At 42.2% G+C, this 17,201-nt stretch overlaps 1 protein-coding gene across 1 annotated transcript in view; it reads right to left on the bottom strand.

Annotated features, from left to right (window-relative positions):
- Positions 1 to 13,739, bottom strand: part of LOC137643997 (arylsulfatase B-like) — a 636,333-nt gene extending 622,594 nt beyond the window's left edge. Inside the window, exon 1 of the mRNA XM_068376854.1 lies at positions 13,586 to 13,739. The gene's annotated coding sequence lies outside the window, so the exon portion shown is untranslated. The remainder of the gene's footprint in view (positions 1 to 13,585) is intronic.
- Between the last annotated feature and the right edge of the window lie 3,462 nt (positions 13,740 to 17,201).

Below are 17,201 nucleotides of genomic sequence, written 5' to 3'. Positions count from 1 at the left end.
GAGCAGTCGTGAGGGTGGACAGGTGGATGAGAGCGAGTCCGAGGCGGCGAACGCAAGCGTTAGCGCGATGGCGAGGAAACGCGCTGCCGCGAGGCCGAGGAGGACTGCTGGCGATATGGATCAACAAGCGATCGGTGGTGAGCTGGTGAGCGCTAACGCGCAGGTTGGCAATGGCGCGTTGTGATATGCCGACGCGATGGTCGAGCAGTATGCGCAGGTGAGCGATCGTGCGATGGCGAGCAGTATGCGAAGGTGAGCAATCGCGAGCAGTGATCAGCATGCGCAGGGTCGCGCGATGGTGATCAGTATGCGCAGGGTCGCGTGATGGTGGTCAGCATGCCAGGGTCGCGCGATGGCGATCAGCATGCGCAGGTTAGCGGTCGCGCGATGGCGAACAGCATCTGCAGGTGGGCGATCGCGTGATGGCGAACAGCATACGCAGTTGAGGGTCGCGCGATGGTGATCAGCATGCGCAGGGTTGAGCGATGGTGATCAGCATCCGCAGGTGTGTGGTCGCGCGATGGCGATCAGCATCCGCAGTTGAGGGTCGTGCGATTGCGATCAGCATCCGCAGTTGAGGGTCGCGCGATGGCGATCAGCATCCGCAGGTGAGGGTCGCGCGATGGCGATCAGCATCCGCCGTTAAGGGTCGCGCGATGGCGATCAGCATCCGCCGTTAAGGGTCGCGCGATGGCGATCAGCATCCGCAGTTGAGGGTCGCGCGATGGCGATCAGCATCCGCAGTTGAGGGTCGCGCGATGGTGATCAGCATCCGCAGTTGAGGGTCGCGCGATGGCAATCAGCATCCGCAGTTGAGGGTTGCACGATGGCGATCAGCATCCGCAGTTGAGGGTTGTGCGATGGCGATCAGCATCCGCAGTTGAGGGTTGAGGGTCGCGCGATGGCGATCAGCATGCGCAGGTGAGATAGTAGCTGGCGAACCATGTTCCTTCAGAAGTGTTGGAGAACGTTGGCGTGCCGGCTGTAACACATGTGGGCGATCCGGAGATCGCTGGCGAGCTGATGATCGCTGGCGGGCTGATGATCGCTGACGAGCTGATGATCGCTGGCGAGCTGATGATCGCTGACGAGCAGAAGGCTACGCGTGGAAGCCTGCGCAAAGAAGAAGAGTCCTTGATTGACCCCGACCTGAACCGAAGTTCTAGATCGTGAGGGCGAACGTGGGCGCGTAACAGGAACCAACAGGAACTGCAGGGAAGATCATCTTGAAAGCGCTGACGAACAGGAGAGCGCTGATGAGCAGAAGGGCGCGCAGGGAAACCCTGACACGCAAGGGAAGAACCCCCGTAGGGGCAACCCTTTACCCCCGAAGGGATCGTTGTCCGCCGGGAGACTGATGTCCGTCGGAAGACCGCTGTCCGTCGGGCAGACGAGATCAGACTGCTGTCCATCTGCACCAAGGCGGAAGATCGAGAAAAAGGAGTTGTAAGCTGCAAACGGAGATCCAAAAGGGCGCCTCAAGCACCCTTATAGGGAGATGAGAGGCCCCTACGACGAGGCGGACGGTGGGCCTTACAGCGAGGGAGGCCAACAGCAACATCAACAGAAGAAACCTCCGAAGAGGAGTCTCTATGAGTGTACTCTCTCGCGAACGAAAGAGAAACACTTCGTGGAAGAGACTGGTCAGCCAGTGACCTAAAAGGAGCAATCCTCCGAAGAGGAGCTCCTGCAGTTGCCCAGCCCCTTGAGCGAAACTGCAGGTGCGACCGCTCAGCACCAAGAGCATAGTCGCACGAAAAAAAAGCAACAGAAGAACCCCCCCAAAAGGGGAAAAACTCAAGCCTGGACAGGAAAAAACTTCCCTCGGAAGGAAAGTTATCCGCCCAAGGAGGCAAGCCTCCTGACTGTTCTAAAATGAACTGGAGAGCTGTCCGTCGACACGGGAGTACTACCAGTAGAAGGACACACGCCCCTGACGAAAATACAAGGGGGGAGGCAGCAACAGCCGAATCCCCAGGACTCAACCAGACAGCTCACACCGTTGCTATATTACAGAAACGAACTAGATCGGTAACTGTAAAAAAATAAAACAAATAATATTAGTACACATTCATTCCCCCGGGAAGGCTCCGAAGAGGAATCCCGAGGGAAAGGAACAAGAATTACACAACAGGCACGTGTCCTCACAACCACTTACACTCGCGGAAGGAGAGCTGTAACCAAAACAGAATTATAACAATTATAATTATGTAACTATGTAATTATGTAATTTAAAAATGAATGAACACTAAAGAAAGAACGAAAACCCCGAAAGGAATCGTTCTACAAGCTGAAAAACAAAAAAACAACTACAATTAGATTCATAACTAATTGATACAAACGTACGGCGTAGCAACACCCCCCCCCCCCCCACACGGAAAGGAAGCTAGGCTACAAGGGCGTAGTAACACGTAATAAAAGGGTGAACGACCTCAAGAGAGAGAGAGAGAGAAAGACATAAGTCAAACTCGATCGCCACCCATAAAATACGCCGTGGTGGCCTAACTGCCGAGGCCTTCACATAGATATCGTACACTACACACACATCTGAAAAGGAAACTTACTTATTTCTATACTCAAATATATATACAAACATGAAAACATGTTTACATATATATTGAGTAAAAGAAAAGTAAGCGATTAAGTAAAGACAAAACAGACAATGGCTGCCAAGCGAGGACCAAGACAGAGACGTCTGTCACAGTCCGAGCCAAAAGTTAAAGTGAGTATTCACCTGTGTGTGAGGGGGAGGAGGGGTAGCTAGCTACCACTCCCCTACCCCCCCCCCTAACTAGCGCGGGGGTAATACACCCTCGTTAAATTCTAATGGCTCGCCATTTCAGCTACGCTAAAAGTAATAACCCTTTGTAAATAGCGTGGTTTGTATTTCGGGTACGGAACAAACCCTAATTAAATAGCGTGGTTTATATTTCGGTTACGGAACAAAAAATATTTTAGAAGAGCAACAATATTAAAATAAATATCACTTTATAAACTACAAATCTTTAACAAAACAAGAGGAAGAGAAATAAGATATGAGATAGAACAGTGTGCCCGAGTGTACCCTCAAGCAGGAGAACTCTAACAAAAGACAGTGGAAGACCATGGTACAGAGGCTATGGCACTACCCAAAATTAGAGAACAATGGTTTGATTTTGGAGTGTCCTCCTAGAAGAGCTGCTTACCATAGCTGATTGATTGATTGATTGATTTAAAGTTTTCAGGCATCCTGACATCTGAGGTCATTGACGCCGGTAACATTTAATTTATGTATACAAAAATAAAAGATAAAATAAAATAAAAAATAAAAGAGTATTCAATTAAAATCATAAAAGTTGAATGTAATAAAAGTTAAATATTTTTCAGAAGACCTGCTTCTGAAATAAATCTAAAAATGCCACTTGCATGGTAGGACACATCATTTCCAAGAATCTTGGCAAGGATGAACCTGCCACCCTCACCTCGAGCCTCAAACAAATATCTATTCCGCAAGTTGTTATAATTGGGGCATTCAGTCAACAAATGCCTTACTGTTAGAGGTACTAAGCAGTCATCACAATATGGTTGGTGTTGGCCCTTCAGCAGAAACTCGTGTGTCAACCGAGTGTGACCAATACGGAGACGACAAAGAGACGTCTCCCATTTTCGGGGCATCATATTATACCTCCAAGGAGATATGTCATTTATTATCTCTCGCATTTTATTGCCATCTTGACTATCCCATTGCTGTTGCCATTTATTGCAAACCAAGTTCTTGATGACAGGTAAGAAATCATTACAGGCAATGGGATACCTTCTTGGCAGCAACTCGGATGCAGCCTCCTTAGCCAGTGAATCTGCCTTCTCATTCCCAGACACACCTACATGTGCTGGAACCCAACAAAATTGAACTGTTATACCTCTCCGTCCAATAATGAGAAGCCATTCTAAAATCTTTAAAACTAGAGGGTTATTAGAATTAAAAACTTCCATAGCTTGAAGGACACTCCTTGCATCACTAAAAATTGTAAAATTACCCTCCTTCTCCAATGCTATTTTCTCAATAGCGGTTAATATGCCATACAGTTCGGCAGTAAATATGGAAGCGGTCAGAGGAAGTGCACCTCTACAATTAAAACCATTACTATGTACTCCAAATCCAACGCCAGCATTAGATTTGGAGCCATCAGTATAGATAAAAGTTGATCCTCTATGTTCTTTAACATGTTCATTAAAAAGAGACCTGGCTTCTAGGTCTGACATATTCTTCTTATCTCCAATAAAATATTTACAAAAAGATATCTCTGGTAACTTCCATGGAGGCGTTGATGATACCTTGAATGGAAGTACCTTATTTCTAATTATATCCAGACTATTTAATAATCGTTTCACCCGAAAGCCATAGGGTTGAGGAGATTTTGGGTGCAATTCAAAGTATGATGCGTGTCTTACAAGGCTTGCAGTCTGAAAGGCTAGAGAGTTAGGGAGTCTTTGCAATCTAAACCAATACCGAAGAACGGAAGACATTCGGTAAAGGTCTAGAGGTAACTCTCCAGCATCAACAAGGAGACTTGGGATAGGCGAGGTTTCAAAAGCTCCAGTAGACAATCTAATACCTGCATGATGTATCGAGTCTAATATTTTTAACCGGCTTGAGGTGGCTGAAGAATATACCTCACAACCATAACTAATTTTGGAAAAAATCAAGGCCTTGTATAATTTTAAAATAGTACTGCGGTCTGCCCCCATGATGTATGGGATAATACTTTTAAGATATACAGAGCTTCAACACATTTACCTTTTAATGCTTTTAAGTGAGAAACCCATGTAAGCCTACAATCAAATATCAAACCTAAAAATTTAGCTTCTCTTGCACATGGTATCCGTTGACTTTTAATGTATATATCCGGGTCTGGATGTACTCCCCGGATACGACAAAAATGGACAATGGTAGTTTTACTTGTCGAGAACTTAAATCCATTCATGTCAGCCCACTGGATAATTTTATCAATAGAGAGTTGGATTTTTCTCTCAACCATTGCCATTTTAGTGCCAGCAAATGATATTGAGAGATCATCCACAAATAATGTTGAGAGAACATCCTGGGGAATGGCTGAGGATATCCCATTAATTGCTAGTGCAAAAAGGGTTACACTCAGCACACTACCCTGAGGAACTCCTTCTTCCTGGCACTTACTCTCTGATAGAGTTTCCCCCACTCTCACTTGAAAAACTCTACGTGAAAGAAATGCCTGAATAAATAGTGGCAGCTCTCCTCTCAATCCCAATTCATGAATGGTTTTAAGAATACCATATCTCCATGTGGTATCATATGCCTTTTCAAGGTCAAAAAATACTGTAACATGGTGCTGTTTGGAAGCAAAGGCTTCACAAATAGAAGACTCTAGTCGTATCAACACATCAGTCGTTGAGTGCATTTTTCGGAATCCACATTGAATCGGTGATAAAATACCTTTCTTTTCAAGGTACCACACCAGCCTTGCATTGACCATCTTCTCCATGATTTTACATAAACAAGATGTCAATGCAATTGGACGATAGTTTGCTGCTAAAAATTTGTCTTTACCGGGTTTTAAAAAGGCTAAAATAATGGCTAGTTCCCAAACACTTGGGTAACTATGATCATGCCATATTCTATTAATAATACTTAAAATAAATAGCTTTGTATTAAAATGTACATGTTTAATCATTGCATATGGAATTCCATCGGGTCCAGGGGCTGTATCATTGCAATGAGCAAGTGCGGAATCAAATTCTCTTTCAGTGAAAGGAGAATTATACGACTCTTCCCTTCTTGTTGCAAAATTTAAAATTTTCTTTTCTTCAGTGCTCCTATACTGGTGACCAGGGGCTCCTTCACACTTGCTGGATACATTTGAAAAATGATTAGCCAGGGCATTGCTAACATCATTTGCTTCGGTTACATACTGGCCATTCACCTTCAACACTGGTGGTGGGTTGGGGGTGAATTTGCCAGCTATCTTTTTTACTTTCCTCCACACAGCAGATGGTGGTGTCCTACTGTTAATGGAGGAAACAAAAGACATCCATGACTGGCGCCTTGCTTCTTTCATGGCACGACGGAACTGTGCTCTACATTTCTTGTACATAATTAAATTCTCATCAGTTCTGCGTCTACGCAATCGTGTTAGAGATCTTCTTGTGGCTCTGTGGAGGGCAGTTAGTTCTGAAGACCACCACGGGACGGGTCGTCGTTTGAATAACCCTGTTGTTTTGGGAATTGAATTGACTCCTGCTGTATGGAGAGTTCCATTCAGTAAGTCTATGGCATCATCGATATTTTCAACTTGTCCTGCATCCCCCTCAATTTCGCTTAGTTCACGAAATTTATCCCAGTCCGCCTTGTCAAGATTCCATCGTGGCGATCCCTGTAAAGGTGGACCATTGTTGGTGTTTATAATGATTGGTGCGTGATCACTAGTATGCCAATCATCTAATGTTCTCCAATCAAAGTCGAGAAGGCAATTAGAGCTTACGATTGATAGGTCAATACATGACAAGGTACCTGTCTGGACATGAAAGTGTGTGGGCTCTCCTGTATTAAGGAGTCCCACATCTTCATTTTCCACAATTGATGATATGATATTTCCCCTCGTGTTTGCTAAAACATCACCCCACAAAGGGTGTCTACCATTCAAATCTCCAAGTAAAAGGAAAGGTTGAGGGAGTTGTTGAATCACCTCCACTAAGTTGTCATACAAAATGTTATCATTTGGAGGCAAGTACAGAGAACAAATTGTATATTTTCGCCCTATGTCGATCTGTACAACCACTGCCTGCAGAGGTGTACGAATAGACAGAGAAACTTGGGGAACATCTCGACGAACGTATATGAGACTTCCGCCATGGCTCCCTACTTGGTGATCATATGGTGTCCTATAACTAATGTATTCGCGAGGGCAAGGGGTATTATGATCAAGTTTGCTCTCCTGTAGACAAATAATTATGGGGGAATGCTCATGAATAAGGAGCTTAAGTTCTTCATATTTGGCCCTTAAACCCTGACAATTCCATTGCAAAATGGAGGAAAAAACTATGGTTTATAATTTGGTAGACCCCTTGGATGGAGTCTTCCCATTGGCAGTGTTTGATCTAACACTATTTTTTGGTGGTTTTATTAAAGAGGGTCTTGATAGATTGGGTTTAGAATTTATGATTTTCTTTTTGTCTTTTTGATCTGATTGTTGAGGAGGTTGGTGGACCTCCACTTGAATTTCTGATTTATTTAAATTGACTTCCAGATCAGAAATATCAACTGACAAATCATCATACTTATTTGACGTCGTAATTTTGATATTTCTTATGGAGGGGGGCGAGAGAGATGGAGGTCTCTCTCTTTTCCGATTAGTAGGTTTTGAGCTACCAGGTTTTTGCACCTTCCCCAATACAGGTGCACCTGGTAACTTGGTGTTAGGTGGCATCTCCATCAAATCAGGCAAGGACATGGCCTGGGAGAGGTTAGTACTATTGCTGGTAATGGGGGACGAAGGCTGTACAGAAATGGGCAATGACCCATTTTTAATACGCTGTGGCAAAGCCTCAGAAGGCGATATGATTACCTTGTCATGCAGTACTTTATTATCAGAGGTTGTATTTCTTTTCTTAGGATTACTGGCAGTGCTAGGTGGGGTTGCTGTCTCCTGTGGTAAATTTACCTTTGATTTTAAGGCCTTTGCATAGCTGGTTGATTTATTCAACAATCTTTTTGCATGTCCCACACTTATGTGTTCTAAACTTGATTTGTTTAGGGCAGCTTCCTCCAACTTATACAGTTCGCATCTCCTATCAGTTGATTTATGATTCAAATTGCAATTTGAACACCTGGCCTCAAGTGTACATTCTCCATGATAAGTTTTGGAGCAAATACCACACAATTTTCCATTTTTACAAACTTTGGATGGGTGTCCAAATTTAAAACAATTAAAACATTGCAGGGGCTTTTGTTTGAAAGGCCGAACTTTAATCCTTTCATTTTCAATAAAAATATGGAAAGGTACATCAGCATCCTGGAAAGTGAGTATAATCATTGAAGTTCCAGGAATCTTATGCACTTTCCATACATTTAATGGACACATAGAAAGTATCTCCTCCTCTGTAAATTCGTATAGGTCCTTATTAAAGACCACTCCCCTTCCATAACTAAAATTAAGATGAGGTTTCATTTCCAATGTAATTTCATCACTGCCTGTCTGTAAGTTAGACAGTATTGCAGACTGAGTCGAAGATTTGGCATGGATGAGATAACTGTTCTTCCCAAAACGAGATATATCTCCAGGTGCTATGGTTCCTACTTTTTTTTGGATAAACTTACATATCTTAAAATAATTCCCTATTATCCCTTTAGGTTCAGCTAAGAGCCACATTGGTGGTTTGGGTTTTCTCTGTGAAGGCATGGGTACATTTCTATCTTTTTCAAACCAATCAGCAGGTTTGTACACATCCAATTCCTTTGGGACCTTATCACAAAGAGCTCCCATGATGTTCAATTCGTTAATTTTGATACTACTAATATTACTTATGGCATTAAACGCCTCATCGTGACTTTCAAAAGATATCCAAGAGTCCCATTTTTCATCTCCAAGTCTCATCCTTATTTCCTTTATCAATCCATAGCACTCAAATGCTCTATATATATCATCATAATTTGTCTCTAATGGGATTTGGGAAACATGAAGGAATCGTAGTTTCCCTGTGTTACCCAAATTGCTAGATTTTTTAACATCAGTAGAGTGGTCCTTTTTAGTTCGAAGGTCGTCAACAGAGTTTTCCTTAATTACAGTAGCAGAAGTCGTCAACAGTGCCGGGGGGGAGTCAGCAAATCCAGGGGATGGGGAGTCAGTATTTGAAGGGTCCATATTTAAGGATGGGATTTTCAGGTTTTTTGTTGTTTTGTTGGGGTACCTGCTTGAGAATTATAAGAAAGTATCATACGTTGGAAAGGAAATTTGCATTCTCCACTATCGGCACAATGAGAGTATATTTCCCCGATGGTCCACTCCATACCCTACCCGAAGGATAGCATCAAAACAGATATAGAGGCACAGGTGTAAGCTAAACCCGCCTGTTAGGACTGAGACCAAAGTAATATGGAATCATCCTCCCCATATCTGTAATGATGGGCTTCCGGCCAAAAGCCAAGAGTCCCACCTCAAGGATTGGATCCCCCTGGATTCCGATGACCCAACCCTTGAGAGTAGTTCCGCCAAAAAGGTCCAAACCATCTTTGGGATGGCTGAGATCATCCAATACTCTCATATATAGCTTTGAATGCGAATACCTCCCAACCGTGATCCCTTCTCCCATTCATCTAAGCAGGCAGTAATAACGAATGTGGAAATATCCACGCCATTTAAATAAAATAGAAAAAAAAAAATAGATAAATAAATAAATGAACAAATACAATAAATAAATATATATATATATGCATACATCTACATATATATATAACTAAGAAAAATAATAATCATAGAGATAGGACAGCAAGATGAAAGAAAGTTGATAAAATTAAGAGAAGGTCGAAGTAATATTAAGCAGAAGAAGAAGATGAAAGAGAGAAATTTAGATTCGAACTGGGGGAGCAATTTCCCGAAGTTCGAGAGCCCTCTTGCCCGTCACCAAGATTCAGCACGGGAATGAAATGCCGTGCTGAAGCTCAATGACTTCATCAAGGCATTCTCTCATTAAGAGGGTTACCATAGCTGAAGTCTCTTCTACCCTTACAAAGAGGAAAGTGACCACTGAAAATTACAGCGCAGTAAGAAGAATTGTTTGGTAATCTCAGTTTTTGTCAGGTGTATGAAGACAGAGGAAAATATGTAAAGAATAGACCTGACTATTCGGTGTGAGTGTGTAGGCAAAAGGTAAATGAACCGTAACCAGAGAGAAAGATCCAATGTAGTACTGTCTGGCCAGTCAAAAGACCTAATAACTCTCTAGTGGTAGTATTTCAATGGGTGGCTGGTACACTGGCCAACCTACTACCTACATTTTTGGGAATAGACTTCGTGTCCTTTCTCTCTTGAAGTTGAACTGAAAAGGCTATAAGGAGTGATGTTAACTCCTTCCTTGTATCCTACATCGGTCGCGAAACTTTCGTAGGTACAGAGAAACTGTCAACCAACTCCAAGGGAGAAGTGGAAAGTTCAGTCTGGACAAAATCTATCGATGATAGTGATAGTAGCCCACTAACGAGATCTCGAGCCCCTGCTAGTTCTTGGATGTCAAGTATCCCCTGGGAAGATCTTGTTTGCTATAGCCCTTTTCTCTTCTTCCTGGGATTAATTGGAATAATGCCCAATCTTTCCCCCTAAGGGTTAAGATTGGTCTTGGTGATCTTGGAAGTCAGGTATCGCTGATACCTGGAGGACCACTGTAAAGAAAGAGGACAAGGTGTTGGCAAAATGGTAGCCTGCCTGGTAACAGAGCTCTTACACCTAGGGTTACTAATAGTCCCAGGGGATTTTGACGTTTTGAGTGGTATACTGTAAAAAGAGTACCTGGAATGGGTACTGCATGCGGAAGTGGGGCTGATCTGAACTGTTTGCACCAACTCTGAAAACCAGGAGGCATCCTTTACGAATGAAGGAACACCTGCAGAGGAACTACAAGAGTGTGCATGCTGGTTTCCGGCTCTGGCCGAACCCCATGTAAGACGAAGACAAATAATTGAGCGCTCGTATTCATTAGCGAGACCTGCCCTGAGCAAAGGCGAGTGTGCATAAGCTCCCATGGTAGGATACACATGTGAGAGCTCGCAAATAGGTGCTCATGGGCGTGCTACCAAAGTAGTGGGACCAGCAAAGCGCACATGCACAACTGTGGTTACACAAGCACATGATCGCTACTCTTTCCCATTAGGAGAAAAAAGCTGGGGCGCAGGATCCGAAGGACCTCGCCTCACAAAATATCAAGCATACTGAGGTGTCCTACAGACACGACGGCAAGGGGCCAAGAGGAGAAACTTAATGTTTCACGCGCTGCGGGACCTCAGCACGCTGAGTGAACTCAGTCTGAGGGTGGGCAGCACAATCGGCAAGCTTTAAATTTGAAGACTGGCGGTGATCATCTTCTGGGCTTGCCTCACAAGGTTCACCCACCTGGTCATCTCAAAGGGTGCCAGGCTGCCACTGTTCTTGTTCATGGGCCGAAGTTGGAAGAGCAATGGGTGCAAGAGCAGAAGTAGTTAGTGGTAATAATGGAGACACGGGAAGCTCTGGAGGGTGCCTGCACCCCCACAAAGTCTCAGACGGGAAGACCAAGGTCAAACCGTGGGGAGGCAGCTGCGCACTCCTACTGTGCCCCCAAACTGAAGCACCTCGACCAGTCGTTCCTTCATGGGAGGACCCGAGATTATTAAGGACAACCAGAGCTGATGCATAGCGTCAGTGAACAGAGACTACCCTCCGGCCGAGGGCGCTACCGCTTCGCTAGAGGAAACTGCAGGACACTCGGCAAGAGATGGTTGTCTGGGGATCAATTGGCCACCACTCATGCTTGATCATACTCCAGAGGAAACTGAACAAGCAGTCAACGGAGAGGAAATAAGACGCCGGAGTTAGAAGTCGGGACTTCTTCAACTTCGAGGAAGACCCCTATGGCAAAGAATCCCTTTTGGACCTCTTTTTCAAGCACCTGCCGAACCACATTCACAGGAAGGATGGTCATTTCCTACACTCACTACACGGAGACCACTGCAAACAGACATGACGTCTGCACGCAGAGCAAAGGGCATGGGGATCCATCTCTATGGTTGACATAAAGTACTGCAAGAGTAACTCTCGGCATCAGGACAAATCCAGATTACAGCAATACCTACAAGCACACCAGAAAAGAAAAAAATTTGTCAAAGTAACAACCACTTTTAACTATAGGTTGACGGGGGAGAACAAGACGCGGTTCCGTACTCCATCAAGCCAAGAGCAAAAGTTACGTCATATCACCAGTGAGTGAGAGTGTGTGGTGGCTAGTCTACCTTATTTAAAGTTTTATAGCTAGTTCAGCTTCACCAAAGTAATATTCTCATAATATGAGAATATCACAATAAAGAGTGAAAGGTTTTTAGGAGGTGTTGGAACAAACAATGTTTCCGATGATATCCAGAGCTGCCTCTGGGGTAAGGGTATTCCTTATGGCGTCCAAGTACCAAGCAGCCAGTGCGCAGTACACAATTAAGTCTAAAGTGCAGGACATCCTCAGTGGAAAGTTGGTAAAATGAATCCCAAACGTTATCAAGCATTTCCAGAACCTGTAAACCGCCAAGGACATTACAACATCACCCTTCTCTGGGGCCGCAAAAGCAGGGACTTTGTCAGCATGTTGTCTGGAACCTGGAAAGGCTTCCTGAAGGGCACGATTTGCCCGTTGATGGTCTGAGACTAACATCTGGGCCTGAATTACAGCCAATGGCAAGGTCCTTAGCATTGCAGGAGAAGCACACCCTGGCTATATCATGGGATGATCCATGTATTAGAGGCATGGCTTAGCTTGAAAATTCACTGCACCATGTTGGGTTCGTAATGGGACAACAGAATCCACATCTATATTTATTGTGAGATAATAGAGAGCCATCTGATTACCAAAACATATTGTCACTAGCTAAACGACAAGCGACCAGGGCTTCCACACACCACCTATTGGTTAAATGCACAAGTTTCTATTATCATATACAAGCAGAATTTGAGGGATTATGAATTTTGGTCATATGACCCAGTGCTGAGTCTGGGTAGACCACCCAGCTCCATGTTGCATCTATGGGGAAACCCTGTTGTTGCACCATTAAGTAAAAATGAAGAGGTTGGGCAGCATAAGGAAGAAAGAAATCTGAATATATCCCAATGAATTTTTCTAAATATGGTAAGGTAAAATTCAACAACCCAAAGATGGTGTAAATTGAATAAATATGGATATTTCCTGATGATTTAGAAGACTGGTTGATTCATATTTGAGGCCCATACTAACATTTAAAGATTGGATGAGTTTTGCTCTGCACCTACTAAGTGTATTGATCTGACAATACATATGCCAAGCGAAACAGTAGAATAGTTGCACATACCATTCAAGTAAAATTACTAAAAAACCTTGCGGGAATATAATTTATGCCACTTAAGGTTGGACTAGGACCAGGCATCCTAGGTTAGGTTAGGATGCATCAAAATTAAATTAAGTCTGTTTTCTCTTGTATGTCATGCATACTAATCTATTCATTGGGTTATGCTTAACTTACAAATGAGATATATCGAAATGTTTCTTACAACTACCTCAGGAGCAAACTATAAATATTTATTTTATATATATGGGGTTATCGTGTACAGTATCATTCACTTAAAATACATTATTGTGTTAATCCGTTTCAAGTTTAAATATTTCAGAAGGGGAAGTTCCACTGGATACAGCTTTACAGGTCAGCAATTACAATCAAAAGCAAAAACCCATTAGTCAACTATTACGACCATATACCTGAACAATTTAAAATGATTTAGGTAGGTTTAGAAAGTATTAGGAATAGAGTTAAGGATTTGGATATTTCGTGATACCCACTTCACCCTACTTATAAACTCCAACTCACCTCCTTAATAACACAAATCACCTCTTTGATTATTTCTCTATAGAAATACACTTCGTGTCAACGAGTACGACTATTTGGGACTTCAGCCAGCAACTAAAATGGCAATCAACAATCATAAAATGTCATAGCGTGTGAATGTGACAGACGACAGACTGACAGTTTCAAAACATTAACAGCTGACTCAATTCACGTGGAGTGTATCAAGTGTTCGATTGTTTTCCCATATTAGGCTTTCCATGAAATTAGTTTTACAGTCATGATATTCTCGTGGTAGTATGAGTATGTGAATATATATAAGAAAATGAAAACTTAGAAATTGACGAGCATAAAATATGCAGTTTGTAAACCAAACCATGGTTTCCTAATACCAAAACTGCCACAAGGGAATCGAACATCATCTACCAGCAAATCCGCTTTATGTTTTTATATGCATGATTACTTGTGAGTTAAAACAGCTACGCATCTTTTATCGTAGGAAAATCGCTTGTAGAGAAGCACACTGCCATTGTATTAAACACTAGTCATATTTTTTTCCGTAATCACTGCTATAGAGTAGAATATTATTATTATTATTATTATTATTATTATTATTATTATTATTATTATTATTATTATTATTATTATTATTATTATTATTATTTATGCCCCAGCGGCCACTTCAATAATAATAATAATAATAATAATAATAATAATAATAATAATAATAATAATAATAATAATAATAATAATAATAATAATAATAATAATAATAATAATAATAATAATAATGGCATGTTGCAATTTTATAGTCTAACCATGTACTTTCAGTTTTTAACCGATTCCACTTGCTTTCTTTACGTCCTTTCTCCATATTCCCAGACAATATCATCCTGTTCGTAACATTAAGTATGCCGTTAATTTTAATAGTCATGCCTTCTCCATTATGAGGCTCAATACTACACAGTATCCTAAAAGTTTTATTCCAGCTATGACAAGTTGTGGAATTATTTTCCTAATCAGGTAGATTGGGGTGTTGAATCAGTGGACCTTCAAAAGTTCAAACTTACAGAAAATGTTTTTAAGTTGAACAAGCTGACATAAGTATCGTTTTATAGTCTATGTGTGACAGGTCAGTTTTAGTGTTCTTAAAATGTTTAATTTTAGTTTCTCTTTACTTCTCTTTGAATTTCCTTATGTTTTCCTCACTGGGCTATTTTTCCCTGTTGGAGCCCTCTTAGGATTAGAACATCCCACTTTTCCGTAGGGTTATAGCATAGCTAATCATAATAATAATAATAAAACAATTAGAATAGCGACAATGTATTCCTGCGTGTCGTAAGAGGCGACTAAATGGGATGTGACGAGGGGGCTGGGAACCCCCTCTCCTGTATTATAATCCTGTGAGACATCAAAGAGGTGGAGCTGGAGGCAGTGACTGCTCCCAGCACTCTAGTTTTGGGGTGTTTGAATGTGCGTGGATGTAGTACGATAGAGAGTAAAAGATGTGAGATTGGAAGTACAGTATGTTTAGGAATAGAAGGATGGATATATTGGCTTTTTTTTTTTTTTTTTTTTTTTTGAGACAAAGATAAAAGGGAAAGGTGAAGTGATGTTTGGTGAAAAGTCTGGTAGAGTGTCTGGGATTGAAAGGGGAAGAGCAAGAGAAGGTGCGGCTTTATTGCTGAGTGAATGGATGACAGGTAAAGTAGTGGAATGGAAGGAGATATCATCTAGGTTAATGTGGGTAGGAGTTAGGATGGGTAGGGAATGTTGGGATTTTGTCAGTGCATATGGGCCAGGTTGTGAGAAAAGTGAAGAAGAGCGGAATTAGTTCAGGAATGAATTAACTAGATGTGTAGAAGGACTGGGTAGAAGGAATTATGAAGTTGTCATGGGTGACTTTAATGCTAGAGTGGGCGCTACAGAGGTAGAAGGTGTCATTGGGAAGTAGGGCGTACCAGGTGAAAATGAGTGTAATGAGAGACTGGTAGATATGTGTGTTGAGCAAGAGATGGTGATGAGTTCTATCTTTTTCAAAAAGAAAGATAATAACAAGTATACATGGATAAGAGTGGCAAATGGAAGTGGTAGAAAGGACGTTAATGGATTATGTGTTAATAATAAAAAGAATGTTTGGAAGATTGAAAGACGTGCACGTGTTTAGGGGTATGGTAACGGTATGTCTGATCATTTTTTGGTGGAAGGAAAATTAGTTGTAGCAAAAGAGTGGGGGAATAGAGTAGGTGGAGGTAAAGGGGAGCTAGTGAGGGTTAAAGAGCTAATAAAACCGGGGGTAAAAAGTGAATATCAAGAAAGGTTGACAATGGCATATGACAAAGTGAAAGTAAAAGAAACTGGTAATTTAGAGGAGGAGTGGAAGTTAGTAAAAGAAAATTTTGTTGGGATTGCAAGTGATGTGTGTGGTAAGAAGTTTGTTGGAGGCAGCACGAGGAAGGGCAGTGAATGGTGGAATGAAGGAGTGAAGGTAAAAGTGGAAGAGAAAAAGAGGGATTTTGAAGAATGGTTGCAGAGTAATAGTATAGAGAAGTATGAAAGATATAGAGAGAAAAATGTGGAAGTAAAGTGCAAGGTAAGTGAGACAAAGAGGGCAGCTGACCTGAGGTGGGGTCAGGGATTGGGTCATTCATATGAAGAGAATAAGAAGTTTTGGAAAGAAGTGAAGAGTGTAAGGAACGCTGGTTCATGAATTGAAGAGGCAGTGCAAGATGGAAATGGAAGGTTGTTTAAAGGAGAGGAGGTAAGGAAAGGTGGACGGAATATTTTGAAAGTTTCCTGAATTTTGAGGATAATAGGGAGGCAGATATAATTGCTGCTGCAGGTATTGAGGTGCCGGTGATGGGAGATGAGAATAAGAGAGAGATTACAAGAGAGGAAGTGAGGAGAGCACTAGATGAAACGAGAGTCGGATAAACATCTAGTATGGATGGTGTGAGAGCTGAGATGTTGAAAGAAGGGGGTGTGACTGTACTTGAATGGTTGGTGAGATTGTTTAATATGTGTTTTGTGTTGTCAATGGTACCAGTGGATTAGGTTTGTGCATGTATTGCACCACTATTTAAGGGTAAGGGAGATGTGTATGAGTGCTGTAACTGAAGAGGTATTAGTTTGTTGAGTGTGGCTGGAAAAGTGTATGGTAGAGTACTGATTAATAGGATTAAGGATAAAACAGAGAATGCAATCTTAGAAGTACAGGGTGGTTTTAGAAGAGGAAGGGGTTGCATGGATCAGATTTTTACAGTTAGGCAGATATGCGAGAAATATTTAGCAAAGGGTAAGGAGTTGTATGTCGCATTTATGGATCTGGATAAAGCGTATGATAGAGGTGATAGGGAAGCAATGTGGAATGTCATGAGGTTATATGGAGTTGGTGGAAGGTTGTTGCAAGCAGTGAAAAGTTTCTACAAAGGTAATAAAGTATGTGTTTAGGATAGGAAATGAAGTGAACGATTCATTTCCGGTGAGAGTGGGGCTGAGACAGGGATGTGTGATGTCGCTGTGGTTGTTTAACTTGTATGTTGATGGAGTGGTGAGAGAGGTGAATGTTCGAGTGCTTGGACGAGGATTTAATCTGGTAACGAAAATGACCATAAATGGGAGGTAAATCAGTTGTTGTTTG

This window comes from Palaemon carinicauda, chromosome 7 (assembly GCF_036898095.1).
Source record: "Palaemon carinicauda isolate YSFRI2023 chromosome 7, ASM3689809v2, whole genome shotgun sequence".
NCBI lineage: Eukaryota > Metazoa > Arthropoda > Malacostraca > Decapoda > Palaemonidae > Palaemon > Palaemon carinicauda.
The sequence above is the reverse complement of the archived record's forward strand: the minus strand, read 5'-3'. Positions and strand labels throughout refer to the sequence as shown.